The 19,151-nt window shown below is 38.9% G+C and overlaps 1 protein-coding gene across 2 annotated transcripts in view; it reads right to left on the reverse strand.

Annotated features, from left to right (window-relative positions):
• epha10 (EPH receptor A10) overlaps positions 1 to 18,941 on the reverse strand; it is a 437,494-nt gene extending 418,553 nt beyond the window's left edge. For both annotated transcript variants that reach the window (XM_077548084.1, XM_077548081.1), the window contains exons 1-3: positions 18,736 to 18,941; positions 16,893 to 17,667; positions 16,165 to 16,226 (exon numbers count right to left, since the gene is read on the reverse strand). The gene's annotated coding sequence lies outside the window, so the exon portion shown is untranslated. The remainder of the gene's footprint in view (positions 1 to 16,164; positions 16,227 to 16,892; positions 17,668 to 18,735) is intronic.
• Between the last annotated feature and the right edge of the window lie 210 nt (positions 18,942 to 19,151).

Here is a 19,151-nt window from a genome sequence, read left to right on the forward strand (position 1 = left end):
CTTAAATGTAAAAACCCAAATCAATCATTTTCCCTATACATTAAACCTTTTAACAAACCAAGCAATTAGGACCCATCAAAGGAATTAAATGATTGAAAAATGATGTTATTAAACGTATCCCCACACAGATTCTCATCTTTAATCTGCTTGCAAATGTGACATTGATCGCATTAAAATATTATTAAACAAAAGCCCAAGCGTGTATTTATTCATCCAGGAAAACGAGCAAAATGCAGCGTTTGTGGTCTATGATGAGTTTGTAATGAGAGCTGTGCCCTTGTTCCTCCTTGCTCTATTAAAATGCACCATTTCTCAAATTCATCCAAACAAACTGGTTACTATAATGTCTATCATTAATTATATATTGATAAAAAAAAATTAATACTGTTAATACTTTGAAACTGCAGTGTAAAGAAGTTTGAGTGGTTAGTGCATCCTGACAGTCTTTTTGAAACGGCGACTCCAAAGCTGAAAAGTGCGTCCTCTTGTAAAACTGAACAAGCTACTCTACTGACATTTACAACCACTCCAAAATATCATGAGGACACCCAGTGCCCATACTAAACTGCACTTGCTCAGTAAATGTGCAAGCGCTCGAAGGAGAAAAGAGGTTATACTGTACACCAAGTGATCTTTTACCTCAAGTAACACACCGTGAAGTGGGTGAGGGCAAATGTGATCTCAGTCAGGTGTGCAGCAGGACCACCAATACAACCCTGTAGTATACAGCCATACAAAATCTGAGGTATGACGGATCGGGGTAGTCCTAATGCAGAGGCAATCCATTGACTCGAGTTTTAGTGGAGGTAGGCCAGACGGTGTGGCCTGACAGGGATTGATAACCTTGCTATCGTCAGTCTAGATCAAAGCGACGGGGGTCTTCTGTGTCTGGGTGGTCGGGATAGAGGATGACAGAACCATGAGTGAGTTCATATATCATTTTTTTCCACAACACAAATCTAGTGCATTTTTTCTATATAGCTTATTAAATGCAGTTTTCCTATATTACTGAAAAAACATTGTGTTTAATACGCACTCGTGTGTCACTCTTTCACTCCCAGCTATTTTCACTGAAGCAACCCCCTTCGCTCCCGACTGTTTTACTGGATTTTGACTGATTTTGCAAATTCCACAGAATATTGTCTTCTATTGCTATAAAAATATGGAACCTATCACAAAAGAAAGATTAGAGTCTCTTCTTTCATCAGGAAAACAAGTAACTAGTAACTGTTGAAAACGCTGGGGGGGAAAGAGCTTTTTGCAACATGGCCTTGGTTGATCTCTTATACTCTGCTGGCACCTGCTGGCCGTTTAGGTCAGAGGCTCTAGCATAAAAATAAAACAAACATTTTTTTAAAAAACGGATAAAAGTGATGCACCGAATATTCGGCCACCGACAATTTTTGGCCGAAATGGCAAAAATATGCATATTCAGCCAAAATAAAATTAAAACCGAACGAATATGGCCAAAGAGGATGTTGTGGTGACGCAAGCAAAAAAAACAAACAAAAAAAAAAGAAAACTCTGCAAGCAAGTGTCTGTTTGAATTAAACACCAAACACGGGGGTGAGTGTCCGCCTCGCTGCTCGCTGGCGTTTGAGTACCGGCAGCTTCATTGTGCACACCGGAGACGGAGAGGGGTGCCGCTTGGTAAACTACAGTATTGTCCAGCATTTCAGTGGGTCGAAAAAGAGAGCACTGCTGAGAACTGCACTACATGTGAGCCACTCTTTCTCCTGCAATACCTTCCTTTTTTTCTTTAATGAGAGCCCCTTGAACGCTTCCACTTTTTCAATTGCATTCTGGTGGCCGTGCTAAATATTTGAGCTAATGTTAGCAGTATTGCTATCAACGGTTTTAAACAAGCACAACAACACTTACCACTATCTCCGGGTGGCGACAGACCTGTACACGACGCCGTGTGACTTTGCAGTCCGTTCCCAAAGCCGATTGGCTGGTGCAAAGAAATCTATTTATTTTTAAACGTTGGTGAATATGTGAATGTGCCGATTTTAAGTGTGCCCCACTCCAAATAGCCTAGAACTACGTCATTCGCACCGTACCACACACATTTCATTAACCCACATGGACACATTTCAATTTATATTGTGCTTTGTTAAAATGCCAGTGCTAAATAAGCCTAAATATTTTATAATAATATCATAATTTTAATAAATTATAATGAATGCAACAATAATAACAAATTGATCATTTTCGGTTTTTGGTTTCGGACAAAAATTCCCATTTTGGTGCATCCCTGATAAATATGGTTTTGGGACCATGTTAATGTTTAAAATCGAACTTTTTTTCTACGTTTTTGGGAGCAAATGAGTTAAATGCAGTTTTCCTATATTACTATAAAACTTTATAATACACACCCGCGTATAATACACACACACCGAAATCACCCTCAAAAAGCAGTTAGTGTGTACCCCACTTCTCCCCCAAGTCAGCATAGAAAATAGATATTTCAAGTTTTGAGTTACAAAAGTTGGATATTCACCCTCTGCTGGCCAATAAAAAAAACTAAATCCCTCATGGATGAGTTTCCCATCTCACCACCATTTCTTCAATCTATTTTCAATCTATTGCTGCCAAAATGTAATCAACTCTAGATCTTGACAATATTGACCAGTCTGTAGAATTATGTCAAATTCTATCGACCTGCACTCGGGCCATTACGTGCACACATATGAACTTGTAGCGGTGAAAACAATGCGTATGCGAAGGCTAATAACTTAGTGTAATTTATTCCTCTGCCAGTTCAATTAGATTGTCAATTACACAAACTCTCATGCTCTTATATTTGCCTTCAATATGTGCGCGATATCGAACCAGCGCAGAGAAAACACTTTCAAAGTCTTTCAATCGCCACCAATGAAAGTAATAACCCTTTTCATTAGTGTCTCATCACTGAAACTGCATATTGTGAATAAACCAGATAGATAACGTTAGTCATTATAAACATGTCGGTGCATTTTATCCCGATGGAGAATCAAATGGAACCGGTCGTAAAATTAATCAACCTGCAATCAATTGAACGATCATATATGCTGTATATACCACGTCATTTGGTATCCTAAGCAACATGGTGAGTAATGAGTAGTTGGTATGTGCTGACTTGTGTTATTTGTACTCTGCACCCCCCCCCCCCCCCATTTTTACTTTCCATCCTCCTTCCATGCTTGCACACCCTCGTTTCCTCCATCTTGGTTACACCCCCTTTGATGTAAAGCCTATAAATCATATGGTGATAGATTAGCCCCGCTGGGGGATGTCCCAACCCAAAGCTTCGGCGAGCCTCGCTCACCAGATACACTCCTTTGTTCTGAACCCACCTCACCGGGGGATATTTACATGAAGGCCACTGATCCCAGTCATCCGGGCTTGGAAACCGAAAAGAATAGGTTATATTCCCATAAATACTCCAAGGACAATAAAAGACAGATATTTCCAAGGGACAAAATTCCAGGTTATATTCAGACTCGTAAATCTGGTGGGACGAAATGCTACAATCGTCTCTATTTATATTGCAGGCTTGGGCGGATCATCAAACTAAAGTGTGAGTTTGAGTTCAAGGGGCGTAACATGCTACCAGACCACGTGACTTTCATCCCGACGGGCTGTCCAGCAAGTTGTCCTGTTGTCCCACCATCCATCACACCTAACAGCAACAACACTTCCCTGCCCAGCAATTCCAGCCACTAAAATGCTCATCCGGATCCAAGGATGCCATAGCAACAAGGTCACCCGCTGACATCATAATTTGACAAAGAAGGGAAAAAAACACATCAGTCACTCACCCTCAATTTTAACTGCAGGCAACTCTCCCAATAAGATCAAATATTTATGCAGCTCAGTGAGCATTCACTGTTATGACAAAGAAAAGAGCATAGTTTGACACTTCGGGCAGAGTTATCGCCTCGTTGTCAATGACTCATGACAGCCGTTATGATGTCCACGCCACCTCTTCATTCCAGACTATCTTTATGGCGCACACTTGGCTCGTGGTGAAAGCTGTCCATTTTGACTTTCGATTCACTCGTCAATTTTCAGTATGTCCACTGTCTATGCCAGACATATGAGGTGTATTTCACAAAGCAAGTTTAGTGAGAACCCTGGGTCAAGAAACCCTGAAATGTGGGGAAACTCTGCGTCTTCCGTTTCAGAAAGGGAGGTAACTGAAACCAGAGGAAAAGAAGGTAAATCTAGTCTAGTTTCATAAAAAGAGGTCATTTAAGATCTCGATCAGTTACCATAGCAATATTGTCCGTGAATCAAACCTGGTCGGTGGCAGGTTTTTCACAATGAACCTCGAGGTTTTTGTGTCCCCGCCTCCTTTCAGTCACACACGACATTTCATTTCCTCATTCATAAATCCCGCTGCGGCGAGTTTTTGCGTAAATACGCCTATAGCAGTAATGTTTGTCACGAACATGGCATGTCCTTTTGACAATTGCCCTATTGATGAAGGTGCCGCAATATTGCGCAGGGAATTAAATATTCTTCGCGAGATTGTTATCAGACTGCGCATAGATATGCTGGCATTTCCCGACAGTTATCTTTTTGAGCGGTACCGTTTCACATCACAGTCCATCTCCTACGTAACTTAATCCGTCCTTACATGTGCAACGGTGGAAGTTGCAGTCCTGCATGTTTTCTGTGTCTCCTGCCTCCAACCCAGGTGTTTCAAATCATCATCATAATTACATTCTGCAGGAGCCTCTCAGCTGTGTTGGAGGAGGGAGACATCAAAAACATGCAGGACTGCGGCTCTCTAGGACCGAACTTGCCTACCCCTGGTCTAGAAGAACAACAACAACAAGTTCTTCTAGAGGAAGACTAAAATGAAGAAAAACTGGAAAAACCTCTTCTTCTAGAAGAAGAAGAAGAAGAAGATGGTCATGTGAACTTTTTCAAAACAAAGCATTAACCCACCAGTATTTTACCTTGGGCTACAATCTGACAGGATTCTGGCTAAGGTAAGCCATTTACAACGTAATAAGTAGTACATTTTTTGACATTTCATTGCCCTCATGTGCTGCAGGAGGCAGAATGCGCCTGAATGCAACCTATAATCAGTGACTCGTACTTCAACTGTTACCAAACGGCACATTTGAACAACATTGAGATTCCAAACAGTCGGAGTCAAATTTTCTTTCTCAACGCACTCACGATGAAGGTACGGAGATTTTGGGGGCGAGAAGGTTTGTATGAGAACAAAGTGTATAGGAGAGTAAATTGCTTTCAGGTGCAAGTCTGTGTATAAAGTAATTGGCTAAGATGCATCATGCGAGTGGGTAAAGCAAATGTGACAAAGGGAATGATTACAAGGTGCATGCAGAGCTGTGAGGCTTGAGTCGAGTACTGTGAATATCAATTGAAAGAAAATAAAGTTGTGACAGCGTGACACCTTCACTGCACAAGGACACTTGGAAAAACACAAATGTCAGACAAATAAGGTCTAAAGCTATCCTTGATAACCAGCGTTAATGACTTTGTTGTTATTAAAATAGACAAAGGCGAAATTGTACTTGAAAGTAAGCCGTAGTGTCCTTTCACTACCTTTCCTCTGAGCCTTCGAGCAGCTCGAGGGGAGGGGCGATTTCCTCAAAGAGATCTCCCGCTATCATGTACAATTCACAGTGACAAGCTATAAGGCTTTTTTAATAAATGAAAATAAGAGGAAATTTCTGCCAGCAGACAGGAACCTGGAAGCTTTTTGCTGGTTGCCTGTTAAAAGTGTCTCAGTCCGTATTATACTGTGCCGTTTTTCAGGGACGGCTCCAGATAAGAGTAAATAAAGCTTTTATTGCCTTGATTCCTCCAACGATAGACCTGGCGATGTAATATAGCCACCAGGATATCAGGGGATTGCTGAAAAATAAGGATGAGAGCAAGGTACGATGATTCTTTATTTATTTATTTTTTGGGTCTCTCTGCGGTAAAGCGGATGAAACAAAAAGCTTGCAGCAATATAAGACATCATTTCTTATTATACAGAGCACACAAACATTGTAAATTGTTGTGGATTAACATTTGAATGATGTGTTTGTCTAATTAAAAAAAACAACACTAAGTCAACAAACCCCTTTCTCCTCTTGAGGCAAGCTTTAATCAAACGTGAAAATGCGTTGAGCCTTGTGGTAAACAGCCATGCATTTTCTCAGCCGGCACATTAACACATGACCCGCGAAACTCCAGCGCCAACACCACCAGCCCATTATAATAAGGTCATATGTGACAGCAAGCCATTTCCCTTCATCACCTCCATCTGCCAGCTCGCATATAGTACAGATGACACTCATCGATCCAGCATTAAAACTGCTAAAGACCCGGCGTCTAATCAATACTTTTCCACCACTCCGAAAATTCCTTTTGTGCAAGAAAAGCTCTCAAGTGGTTTGATGAATTTCTGACAGCGCAGCTGAATGTTTTCAGATTTTTTTATTTTTTTGGATGTCCTATTAGCATGATAATATGACAGCCACTTATTGGTTAATTGGACTTTATTTGTGCGCATTTATGACAAACCGCCCTCGTTTTCTAACCTCTCTGGGTCCATTTTAGTATTTCTCGCTTAATAGCTTTCAGTCTGCTGTTGCGCTATGAATTGACACAGATTATCATTTGCCACTCTGTATTGTCGTCATGTATTTGACATTAAAAAGTAATTTAGGAACTGGAACGCTACATAATGAAAGGCAGAATTAAGTCTCGTTTCCGGAGTCTTAATTAGGCAAGGAAAACAAATTTGTTACTACTGAACTGGGATATAAAACAAACACCTAATTTCAATAGTCATTTAAAAATATTTATTCTACATACTGTACATTACAAATACAAATCATTTATTTATTCATAATGGAGCACCTAGGTGTCATAAATGAGGCTATCAGTGTTCACCAATTCTCTATTTAAATCTCACAAAATAACTTGAAATCTACCACTTAAGAAAGCTAGCAAGCTGCTCATTTCACATATTGATACAACGCGTTCTATTTTTGGTTCCGGAATTTCTTGCAGGCACAAGACTTGCCAATTTGGCAGACCTCTCTGCGTCATGCTGGGTAGTGAAGGTGAAGTTCTGTCCTTGAAGACATAACCAGCGGAATGACAATTTGGTGGCACAAAGTTGGTTGAAAGTTACACCGGCGTGTCTGACCACGTCTAAATAGCGGCGCAGGTAGTTTAACGCGGTTTTGTGGCATGGATGTCGTTGTATTTCATTCATAAATATGACAACAGTGGTCACCAAAATTCTGGATTTGAGTCAGAAAATAAAGCCTATAGTCTAAAATTATGAAGGAAAACATTTTTAATTTATAACTATGACTATAACATGTTCCTCATTGGCAAATTTGACAAGAAGGCCTGATCATTTGAATGTTTTATATTTAAAGCCAAGTTTTCATGCAAACATATACTATTATAATAACCGTCATTATGATGATGAGGATGATGATAATCATTATTATGATTGTATTCTTCTTCTCATTTGATTGTGCTGGAGTACCTAATTCAGCAGGGGAACGAACTTCCAGGGCTAATTAGCATCCTGATGTTGAAATGATGGATGTTTATTTCAATTAATTACCAATTCACAACTGAAATCAACACTTCCGCTGAGAACAAGTATTTTAAAAGACGACACCCATCCCAGAGTGCTGGACTCTGATCCTCACGCAATTTCAGCGGAATTGTTTAATCCTCCCATCGAGACGTGCCGCTTGACAAGGAAATGTTAATTACCCGTGTACATTATACGCATTCTCTTGTTGACTCTTGACTCCAATTTGCACATCAGTGGATTGTGATTTTTAAGCGCCGCAGTCTTCTGAAGGCTTTTGGAGGGTGGAATGAGGGGAGGGGAGCTTCCAAACTTGCTTCAACCCTGCCGCAGGCTGCGAGTCACAGTGGTACAAGCCAAAGAGGTTTGTTTTTTATAGGCCATGTTGATCTGTTTTATTACAGCGTCCCCGTGCTTGTGAGGAAAAGTCCCAGAGATTTTAGAGATACAGGAGGAACAGAGGGCAAAAAATAAAAGGATATCAGAGAAGGTAAGCGGGGAAGCAAGCGGGAGTTGTGTTTACTCGGCAAGTCTTAGAAAAGATATCTAACGCAGGTAAGTGCTGCATATGGATTAGGAAAGTGTGTAAAATGCTGCTTAAAAGCTGGCTTTTGTTCAACCCGTTGAGGGGACGCTCATATCAGATCCATCAGCAGTGACCGTCCTTTTTAACTGCAATGAAAACTCCTACGCCACCAAAGCGACGCCCACTGATTACAAAAGGGGCGAGGATCTCAGCAGTTCTGCTAATCAAATGAATCGCATTATTTTTCATCAAAGGGTTGTTTTGTGTTTCTTGTAAAACAAAAGAAAGCACACAACTGGAGTGCTAATAAACACTTTACACATTTTAGTGGTCGGCCCGACAGGACATGAAGGTCAAAAGCTCTGTGATGTATAACAGCCCAACTGCCAGTTCAGCATTTTACACACACGCTTCAGCCTCTACGAGCAGAGATAAACATCAGGAAAATGATGGGACCATCACCTTGACTCGCATGTGTCTGTTCATCTTTCTGACAGCAGATCTTATTAGCTTCAGTGTATTTGCCACTCATCCAGAAGTCATCAGTACATCCATTCGTTCATTTCTGGCATTCTAACAATTCCTCCAACAACCAAGAATATGCAAGTCACCCTGTCCCAAGGGCAATTTTCAAGATTTTATGATCACTATTTATTCCAACTAATTACTTGTTTATTGTTGGGGTACGGCATCTGTATTTCATTGTGGTTGGTTATTTTTAAAAAATATATTTTTATTGAATTTTTATTACCCAATACATGTTTTTGTTTTTTGCACACAAGAATTAAAAAATATATATATATACCAATGTTAAATCTAATCAAACCTAATCTAAAATGAAGAAATTAAAAATAAAATTAAAAAACTAATTCTAAATCTAATAAAACCTCAACTAAAATGAAGAATTAAAAAATAAAGTAAAAAGAAAAAAAATTAAATAATTTTAAATCTAATAAAACCTAAACTAAAATGAAGAATTAAAAAATAAAATAACATAAAAATTAACAAATCTGCTCTGAAAACTTATTAAAACTAAATAAATAAAACTACTATAACAAGACTTTACACCGACCTAATCGGTTGGCTCAAGATCGGATGATATTTAGCATTTTAAGCAAAATCGGCTGTAATCTCTTCATTCGCCCAATCAATCAATGACATCATTGATCGGCGCCACGAAATAAGGCATTTTATGTTTTCATGTTTATCAGCATTTTTTGGAGATAGTTTTTTTTTTTCCCCATGCATTTCAATTGAAGTCAATTATTTGTGTGTAATTGCTATACATGGGCCGTGCCAATCTCTATTTTATGTGGATGGCAATGGTTGACTGTAGAGTACATATAAAAGTTTTTTTAAATAGTTACATAGCTCTATCTTCTGACCAAATCGGTGATTGGTCATAGGGTTGTTGGTTTTTTCAAACTCACTGATCTTTGATATGCCGAAAAATCCTGATTGTGTAAAGCCTAATTATGACTCTGGTAGTGACTAGTCTGCCTCATATTTGAGAGGTCCAGAGTCTATGCTCTGACCCTCCTCTAAATGTCAGGTTTCATTGTTTTCCCCATGCCCACTGAAATTTAACATTTTTTAATATTCACGCATCTCGGTGCATCCATTCGGAGAGATGGTGGCGGAGTGATTTCAGAGTTTAGTTTATTTGGTCATAGCAAACAATAATGAAAAAAAAAATATATATATATATATATATATACATATAAAAGAACAGAGACCAAAAAGTGTAGACTGAAGCCTAAGCTTATATAGAGTGACAAGAGCAAAAGATTTTGGTGAAGTTATACAGTGGAAAAAAAAGGTAAAAGGAGGAAAAAAAAAAAGATTATTACGGGGTTGATATATCCCGAGCTCTGTGACACACGGTAAGTGTCGCATGTTGACGTGGTAAGGAAGCCACAGCGATGGAATACATTGAATGTACCAATGCAATAAAAATGTTAGCTTAAATAAAATACAACATAGCTTAGGCCTACTTTGCAGGCAAACCAGCAGAAAAAAAAGCACCAGGCTACTTGCTGTTTGGTTGCTTAGCAACTAGCATTAAATATGGACAAACTTATGCCACCACGAAGTAGGTGCTACACCAACCAAGACTGTAATGATTATTGCGCCAGGTTTTGTACATTTTCCATGTTGCTAGCTAGCTAGCTAGCTTGTGCCCAAAACTAATTTGTGGTATCTGTAGACTAAAATTCCATTTTCATCTTTCCTTTTTTTTTTTGAAAAGGGTTATGGCAGGACATTAATCAAACAGATGACAAGTGAAGCCTTGGGAGCCAACAGACCATTCTTCTTTAAATAATTGTTTGAAATATTCACTGTGCTGTCACTCAAGTTATATTAATTAACAACATCTTCTTTGTAGAACATTATCTTGTTTAGGGTGTATGTGTGTGTGTTGCTGTAAATAGAGTGATCATTGTGTTGCAACTGCCCTCTAATCATATCACTCACCACTGCTTGTAATAAAAAGCAGAGCTGGAAATGAAGATGAATTGATCCCCCAACTTATTTCATCAGAGGTCCGCTGCCACAAATCCACAAGACAGGTGTTTCTCAAAGCGGTCCAAACGGGTAGCTGCATATTTTTGTGGGTCTCACAGCACCAATACAAGCATTACTAGCTGCTACATATCCGTCGGGAATACTAGAGTCGACCACACGGTATTATTATTTTTTTAAGCAGGATTTTATGTTTTATTATAGAGCAAAAAAAAATTTGGATGATGCATATTTATGGATGCATCCAGATGGCACCTGAGGGATGTGTTACAATAGCGATAAAGCATTTGATTGACCACACTGGAATACACAATGATTAAGATGTGAAAGGCCTCTCAGTGTCACTTTTGAGGGACAAACTTTACATATGAGGAACCTAATTGTTTAATCCATATGCAATTAAATGCACCACTACCCGCCTTGGTGATTAATCGTTTATAGTTGCTTATGTAAGCTCAATTTGACAACATCTGCTCACTTTTTTTATGCAATGCAATGAAAATTAGCGCAGGATCACATTAACAAAACGTGGAAGAACAACTGACAGTGGGATTATAAACTCATTATTTTTGCAAAGACAGAACTTTTGGATTGTACACAATGTGACAAAGAAGATTACACCTGAAAACCTGCAATGCTACAACAGCACATATCAGATGATAAATATAATCCACCTGCACAAACCAACCTCCAACAAGGTGAACAGTAAGACATCTGAACTTAAAAAAAAAAAAGAAGAAAAAAAAGGACTGCTTTGTTCAAGGACAGAGTCGGACCCTTTGTCTCCTTCCCAGCCTCCTAATGAATTGCTTTTAGTCCTGTTTCGGAGCAAATTATCCTTCCCTCCCCTCCTAATTTTCCAATTTGCTGTGTCATTTACACCTAATTGAGGGCCGCACAGGGCTGCATTACTCTCCCAAATAGGGCGATATAGTTTATTGAAGGTCTGCTTGATACAGAGGAGCTGGTAAAGCAAACATCAATTGTAAGACCATATAGAAGATGGGGATTTTCCCAAGAGGCGCTTGCAAAGAGGCTTTAATTATTTCTCAAAGGCAATCCCCGGCCGTTGCTACTTGCTACCTAGCGCTACTCGTTTTACGGCCTCACTCCTCCTCTTTCTGTAGATAATAGAGATAATTAATGAGGTGAGAATTCACTTTGTTTCATCCCTGCTCTGTCGCCTTGCCTGGAATTTGCATCACATATTCATTGAGCCAAATAAGAAATGAGTTTTCAATCTGCCCCGGGTCCAGCATGAAAACAATGTATAAAAGTTATCCGCCAGATGATATGCTAACGCACCTATAGCTTCTCAAATTCAGCTAACACGTGAGCGCAACAGAAACTCAACTGTAAGAAAAATATTGTCCTCCTCTTTAGCTGCTTTTAATTCTTGAAGCTGATCGTGTCGTCGTCACTTCTTACGGCTGTTGACTCGTGATTTAATTAACTTTACGCTGAACACACACAGTGTTCTTTACTGCTTCAATTATAATCACTCTTCACCCGTTTTCCCCTGTCATGTGGGATGTTATTGTCATCATGCCGCACTGATTTTGATTTTAAACTAAAAAGTTGTCAAAGTCTATAAAAAGTGACACCACAAACTACCTAAAGAGAGTAAATTTGACAGTCAACTCAAAAATGTTACTGACAATATGTTCTATCCAGTCTAAACGATTTGTTTTTATCCATCTCATGGGGCGGCCATTTTGTCACTTGCTGTCGACTGAAAATTACATCACAGTTGTTCAGGTAACGACCAATCACAGCTCAGCTTGTCATTGTCATATAACCAAACTCAGAAAACCTGTTTTCTTTTTCTTTTTTTTTCTTGAACTTCTTGAAGTTCTTGAACCGAACTCAGAAAACCTGTTTTCTGAGTTCGGTCACGTGACATTCGCAAGCTGAGCCATCATTGGTCGTTACCTGAGCCCTAAGCAGCTGTGCTGTCATTTTCAGTTGATAGCAAGCGCAAAATGGCCGCCCCCTGAGATGGATAGTGCTTTATTCATATATTTGTTTATTATTGGGTGAATTACAGAAACTAAATAAAACACATACAGGCTGCATTGAAAATAAATAAATAAATCTCTGTACTGATTGCATTAGTCAGTGTATAAAGTGTGTAAAGTCAATCTGAGAGGGGAGGGGAGATTATGGAGGTCAGGACCATGGGGACTTCATAACTAGCTACAGCCATGATGTCTGACAGGGGAGGGGAGGAGAAACACCAACAGCCTCAAGGCGGCTGTTGCAATTTTTAAATTATTTTGTTCACTAAATTATTGACTACATTTTAAAATTCTAACCACTACTGCATCTACAACTGAAAATCCTATCTACTATTTCCTCACATAGTGGTCAGGCGTCTATTAGGGGTAAGGTGTTCCTTTCTTCAAAATCATGAAAAATCAAGCCGTGGTATCCGCTGTACAAACGCTATGATGTGCTGGAACCCCGCCCACAATTTAAAATGTCAATCAAATATTAGCGTTATGACCTAGAACAGTGGTCTGCAACCTGCAACTCTGGAGCCACATGTGGCTCTTAAGTCCTTCTCCTGTGGCTCCCTGCTGAGCTCTAAAATAATTTGTTGAAATTAATATTTTATTCTATATTTATTAAAAAAAAATTTAGATCAAATATTCTTTGAATGAATTAACGATTTAGATTTTTTTTTTATAAAAATAATTAAATATTCAATAAAATGTCAGAGTCCAAAATTTATAAGTTGTCAGAAAAAGACACAAAATACAGAAAAGCAGGAAATTACCATATAATGTACACAAAAAAAATATTTGCTAGATTTTTTTAATCAAAGGCAGAAAGGAAAACGTTCAAAAAGTAACCATAAAATATCCAAAAACAAAAAGAAATCCTGAAAATTATCATATAATGTACGCAAAATTGCAAGCGAAAAAGGCAGACAAAAGTGTCCAAAAAATAGGCAAAAAATGTCCAAAAAGAAAGAAAAGTGGCAGAAAATTGCCATCACCTGTCCATACTGTTTCATTCATCAGACTTTTCAAAGGTTTTGCGGTTCCAGACAGATTTTTTTGTTATTTGGCCTAAAATTGCTCTTTTGACAGTAAAGGTTGCTGACCCCTGAACTAGAAAAAGTCATTTGACTTCAACTAGCAAAAACAAAAAAAAACATAACACCTCTAGTAGCTGGAATAAATCTCACATGTCATCATGGGGATTTTCCACACTGCAACAATGAGGCGTTCTAAAGCAGCCACTCCAGCTCAAAGCCCCGGTCCCCACACTTCCTGTCAAGTCAAACTTCTTTTTTTTTTTTTATTCTCACCTCCTCACTCTTCTATCTTCACAGCCAACAACAAGGCACTCTAAAGCAGCCATGCCAGTCTAAAACACCAGTTTATAACCACCGATGTAAACAAAAGCATTTCTGTTTAAAAGTTGAGAAGGGGCAACTCATGCCGGACTCAAATGAAAAACACACAAGTGTCTAGATTTTACAGAGTCTTTAAAGCAAACAACAAGCTGAGTATGTAATAATGCTAATTACCCAATTAGATGTCACCTCTCAGGTTAGATGAGCTGAGAATTGGTTTACAGCCTACAGGGAGCTTCACAAAGTTGAAAATATTTTTTTTTCTAAATACAAATAAAAAGCACTTTGGGGAGAGGCACTTAAATGCTCCATTTAGTTAACTGATAGAGGCTAATAGTTAAGGAACTACTGTACATCTCATCTCACATATATTATGCACCCCCCAACCCCTGCCCTCATGAGTATTATATACACATATGTTTGCATTAAACAACAGAAATCACTATCATGTCCTTTGCTGACAAATATCTTTGTTTTTAGTGTCGCCCAGGGAGGCCGAGGAAAAGCTCGTCCCTGCGCCATCAGCAAACCTCCTGCTTCGCTTCCCTCAGAGGCTAATTTCCACCGGATTTTTTAATGGCGGCAGATGTTCTTTTCAATCCCACCTGTCATCGGGGGCCGCCCATCAAAACACCATCAGGACCCTGCTGGCCGCCCGACCAACTCGTGTCTGGAATGCAGCATGTCCCATTTGCCAGTCGGCCGTTTCGCCACATCATCACTTTTGGTTGCGTCAAATGACGTTTTTTTTGGTTTTTTTGCTGACAAACATAGTAAAAGAAGGGTGTCAACCCCTGGTTGTTTGACTATGGATTGAGTGAGAGACAGTGGCAGGAGGCGATGTAAGTACGTGAATAAATCGATTAGGGGAGCACTTGACGGATGGGATTTAAAGGCGGCCCCGACACGCCGGAGAATTCATTTCTCCGGGGCAACATGCCCCCACCAGGTTCATCCGTCTTGGCGGGAAATTTGGCAGGTTCCCCAGGGTTGGGAGCTCAATTAACCAAAGGGCGAGGCAGTTAGGGGGAGAGAATAGCTTTGTTGAGGAATACGCACTTAATGGTTGCAGCGAAAAGCAATTGTGAGGATGCAAACTGGAAGGAGATAAGGCACGGAACAAGCGGACAAAATATCCATTATAACAGAACTTAATACAATGGTACACAGAGGAGCAAAAAATGCTTCCAAAATGCCGCAGATAGAAAATCTAATTAAATCCTGAATTGACATCTTTATGCCAGTTGGCAACAAAATGTATTGATTCTGGTAGCTTTTACATCATCTTGCCAACTAACTGACTAACAAACTGCCAATAAAAACATTACCTGCTTTACAGAGGTAATAATGGAAGATCACTTTGAATCATTGTGGTAATAAATAGCTGCCTATTACAAGTGACTGATGAGTGTCATTTTTTTATGCTATACTTTTATTGCCATTTGACTGAATTCTCCAATTAAACAGTAAATCAAATATATGCAACTTAAACTGACGCTGAATTTTTATATACATATATATTTGTTCAATACCAGTTTTATTCCAGACCAATACGCAAGTACTCAACTCTTAGTCACCGATTTCCCTTCCCAAAAAAACTAAAAACAAGATCATTTTATAGCAAGGCCTACATATCCCAATATAGGATTTTCCTTAAAATTGCATGAAATTAATAGTCATTTTCTATTCTCCTAATTTCTAATTCCTGATTGTAAAACGGCCACAAGAGGGCGACACTGGTATTGAGTTTGGATACTTTCAAACATACCTTGAAATAAGGCCAGTTATGCACCCGATACTAATACCTGTCATTGGTACTCGCCCTAGGTAATTGTAATTAATTATATATATAATGTGAGTGGGTCTTCAAATTAAAATACATGACAAAAAAAAATGTTGGAAGAAGACATTTAGAGAAAATATTGCAAGTCGCAAAGTCACATACAAAATAATTACAGTGAGTGCCCGAAAGCAGCCGCCCTCCATATGTGGACCTCGTGCCCGATCTATTCTTACACAGATCAATTAATAAAGAATAGTTTACTTTTGAAAAACTTTTGTAAATGCAGTTTATCAGCAAAGTAACTGCAAAAGACTAAACAGTAATGTGATTCACTATTTACAAATTCATTTAGTCACATTAAATTGCTAAGGAAAACTGATAACTGCTGAAAAACTCACCAATTTGTGTTTGTTTGTTTTTTCTGAAATCCCGTAAGATGCCACAAGATGTCATTAGAGCCCTGTTTGAAAAGTAATGGTGTCAAGGAAGCGTGTTAAAGTGATAGATGTAAACTGAGAGACAATATTTTTATATGTAAGATTAGTTTGAAAATTACATTTTTGTGGGATTTGTGGCAAACTAACAATTTAAACTAGACATTTTACAGACACTTGGACCACTTTAAAGGGTGTTGACAATAATATGTTCTATGCAGCCCTACTAGTCTAAATACGGCATTCTGGTTAATATAGCAGTAGTGGAATATGAGGTAAGCAGCAAAATCCAGCTGTTTTTATCAATGTCAGAAGGCGGCCATTTTATCACTTGTTGTCGAGTGAAAATGATATCACAGTTGCTCAGGTCTCAGGTAACAACCAATCACAGCTCAGCTTCAGATGAGCTGTGATTGGTCGTTGCCTGAGCCCTGAACAACTGTGATGTCATCTTCAGTCGACAGCAAGTGGCAAAATGGCCGCCCCCGGAAATGGATTATAAATGGCTGAATTTTGCTGCGTAACTCATATTCCACAAATGTAATATTAATCAGAATATTCATGTTTACATTAGTGAGGTCGGATATAACATATTATTGTCAAAAAATGTTTAAATTCCTAATGGTTCAATTGGGCTCCAATCATTGATATAAAAAAATACTTTAAAAAAATATTGTTCGTGTGACAAATACCTGATATGTTTTATTTCCCTGCGTGAGTTGAGTTGTAGTATCTGTTCTCGGTTCCCAAAAGCTCAGGTCCCAGTCCCTCGTCCCGCACATCTCAGTGGATGATTTATATGGAAGCGTTGCTCCATGACCTCAAAATCCGCCCCATTCATACAGCACCTGTCACTGCACCACTGCCCACGTGCTTACTGAAAAGCGAGCCATCCGTGCAATATGGCAATTTTCCACCTACCAAGAGAATTAGCGGGGGGGGATCCATTCACAGGCAAAACTGTGAAGATTGTGAGATGTAGAGCAGGTGTGCAAAGACTTCGCTAACAAGGGAGTTGAACTGCATGCACTGCTGACCACAGCATCTGTCGTTTTCGGGGATATGGAGGTGATTTTTTTTTTTTTTTTTTTTGCACGGCAGTAGTTTGCACAGTGAGTGACAGCAGATGATCAAGTGCTTAAGATGGTACAGATGGAAGGGGCTCGGCTAAGTCTGTTTGGGGCAGAGTTCCAGTCCCACTCCTTGGTAGCATATGATGCATAGGAAACAAGCAGGAATAGTTTGAGAGCATTTGCGCGCTCATCTGCGGAGACCCAAGGTGAGGCCCGGCCTGACCTGTCGCCTCGTCCCAGGTGAAAACCCTGCCGAGCTCTTTAGGCTTCATAACGAGCTTCTAATTGGCAGTTCACTCGTCCCTGAAGGTCAGAGTGCATGTTCCTGTGCCAGCAGCGTGAGAGGCTGCCACTTCCTGCCAACAGCCGTGTTACGCCGCTCACGAATATCCCTCTGTGCAAACAAAGTCACGAAAGGACAAGGGAACTTTGAGCAGAAGCTAAATAAAGAGTTTACTGATGATAAAGACATGGACCAACTCTAGCCTTCTCAATTATCGCTACTTTGTTTACAAGGACAAATAAGACGATCATTCCTTATGATGTCATTTGATGGAGACAGCAATTAAACGGACAGTGTGTATTATTTAGTACGGAAGCGTATTACATTTACTTGAAAAAAGAAACAACTCTTGTTTTCCTGACTAATTTTTGTGGGCTTTGTTTTTTTTGAGTATTTTTTTTCAGTTTTTCTGAATTTTTTTTCTGTTAAAAACTAATTCCGAAAAACAGGCTGAAAACAATCATTCAGAAAATTTTATTTTAAAAAACAGAAGAAAAAAAAGAAAAAAATTATTCTTAAAAAAAAACAAGGAAAAAAATCTTAACAAAAAAAACTGGAAAAAAATTATTCCGAAAAACAGAGCTGGTGTTCTGAGTATTTTTTATTTTACCTCTGAACTCCAAGTGACTTGTTGCAGACTCGCTAATAGCGAAAGCGGACACTTTACCCACATACCTCCATATGCAATAAGATGGTCATGTTTACTTACTGGCTCTCAATAAAGGAATTAATGTGTATACTGTATTGTGGTTTGTTCTCTAACCTCTGAGGGGAAACCCCTTTAAAGAAATATTATGAAAAACAGAAAAAAATATTCTGAAAAATAATTATTTATTATAAACAGGGAAAAATTACTCCAAAAAAATGAAAAAATATTCAGGGAAAGAGAGAAAATAATTTTTAAACAGAAAAAAAATACTAAAAAAAACAAAGCTCCCCCAAAAATTTGTCAGAAAAACAGGAGGGTTTTTTTTTCCCAAGTGAATGCAATATGCTTCCGTAATTTAACGCTATCTAGTGGTGAACTAATAATTCAACCATTTTAAAAACCCACTATTATTTTCAATATACAAAAAAAATATGTTCCCTTACACCAACATGCATTTTTTCATATAATAGTAGGTAAAAGGAGAAGAACTTCAGGAGCGTAGTTAGCCTCTTACTTAGTTAGCCGCTTACCTTCCACAGCTGGGGCCGCAGGTGGTCGTCGCTGAGTCCCGCTGTCTCCCTCTGCTTTGCTCACTAGCTTTTGATAGCTGCTCTATTTTTTTTTTCTAACCATCTTTATTGAACCTTCTACCACTGGCCAATCAAGCTAGGTCCTGCTAGCCGCTCTTGTTAGCCGCTCCAGCGAGTTTTTGCTAGCCACTCTTGCTCACTCACTCCTGACGCTAATTAGTTGTAATTATCAGTGCGTGCTTCAAAATTGCATTCTATTAGTTCGCCACAAGATGGCACTAAATTATACACATTGTCCCTATGAGAAACGTCAAAATGTTGTTGTTTTTCCTTGATATTTCTGATACATTTGAGAAAATCAGATCTGGATTATTTGCACTTTAGTTGCTATTTCAGAATTAGACATATTATTACTA

Source organism: Vanacampus margaritifer, chromosome 17 (genome assembly GCF_051991255.1).
Source record: "Vanacampus margaritifer isolate UIUO_Vmar chromosome 17, RoL_Vmar_1.0, whole genome shotgun sequence".
NCBI classification, from domain to species: Eukaryota; Metazoa; Chordata; class Actinopteri; order Syngnathiformes; family Syngnathidae; genus Vanacampus; species Vanacampus margaritifer.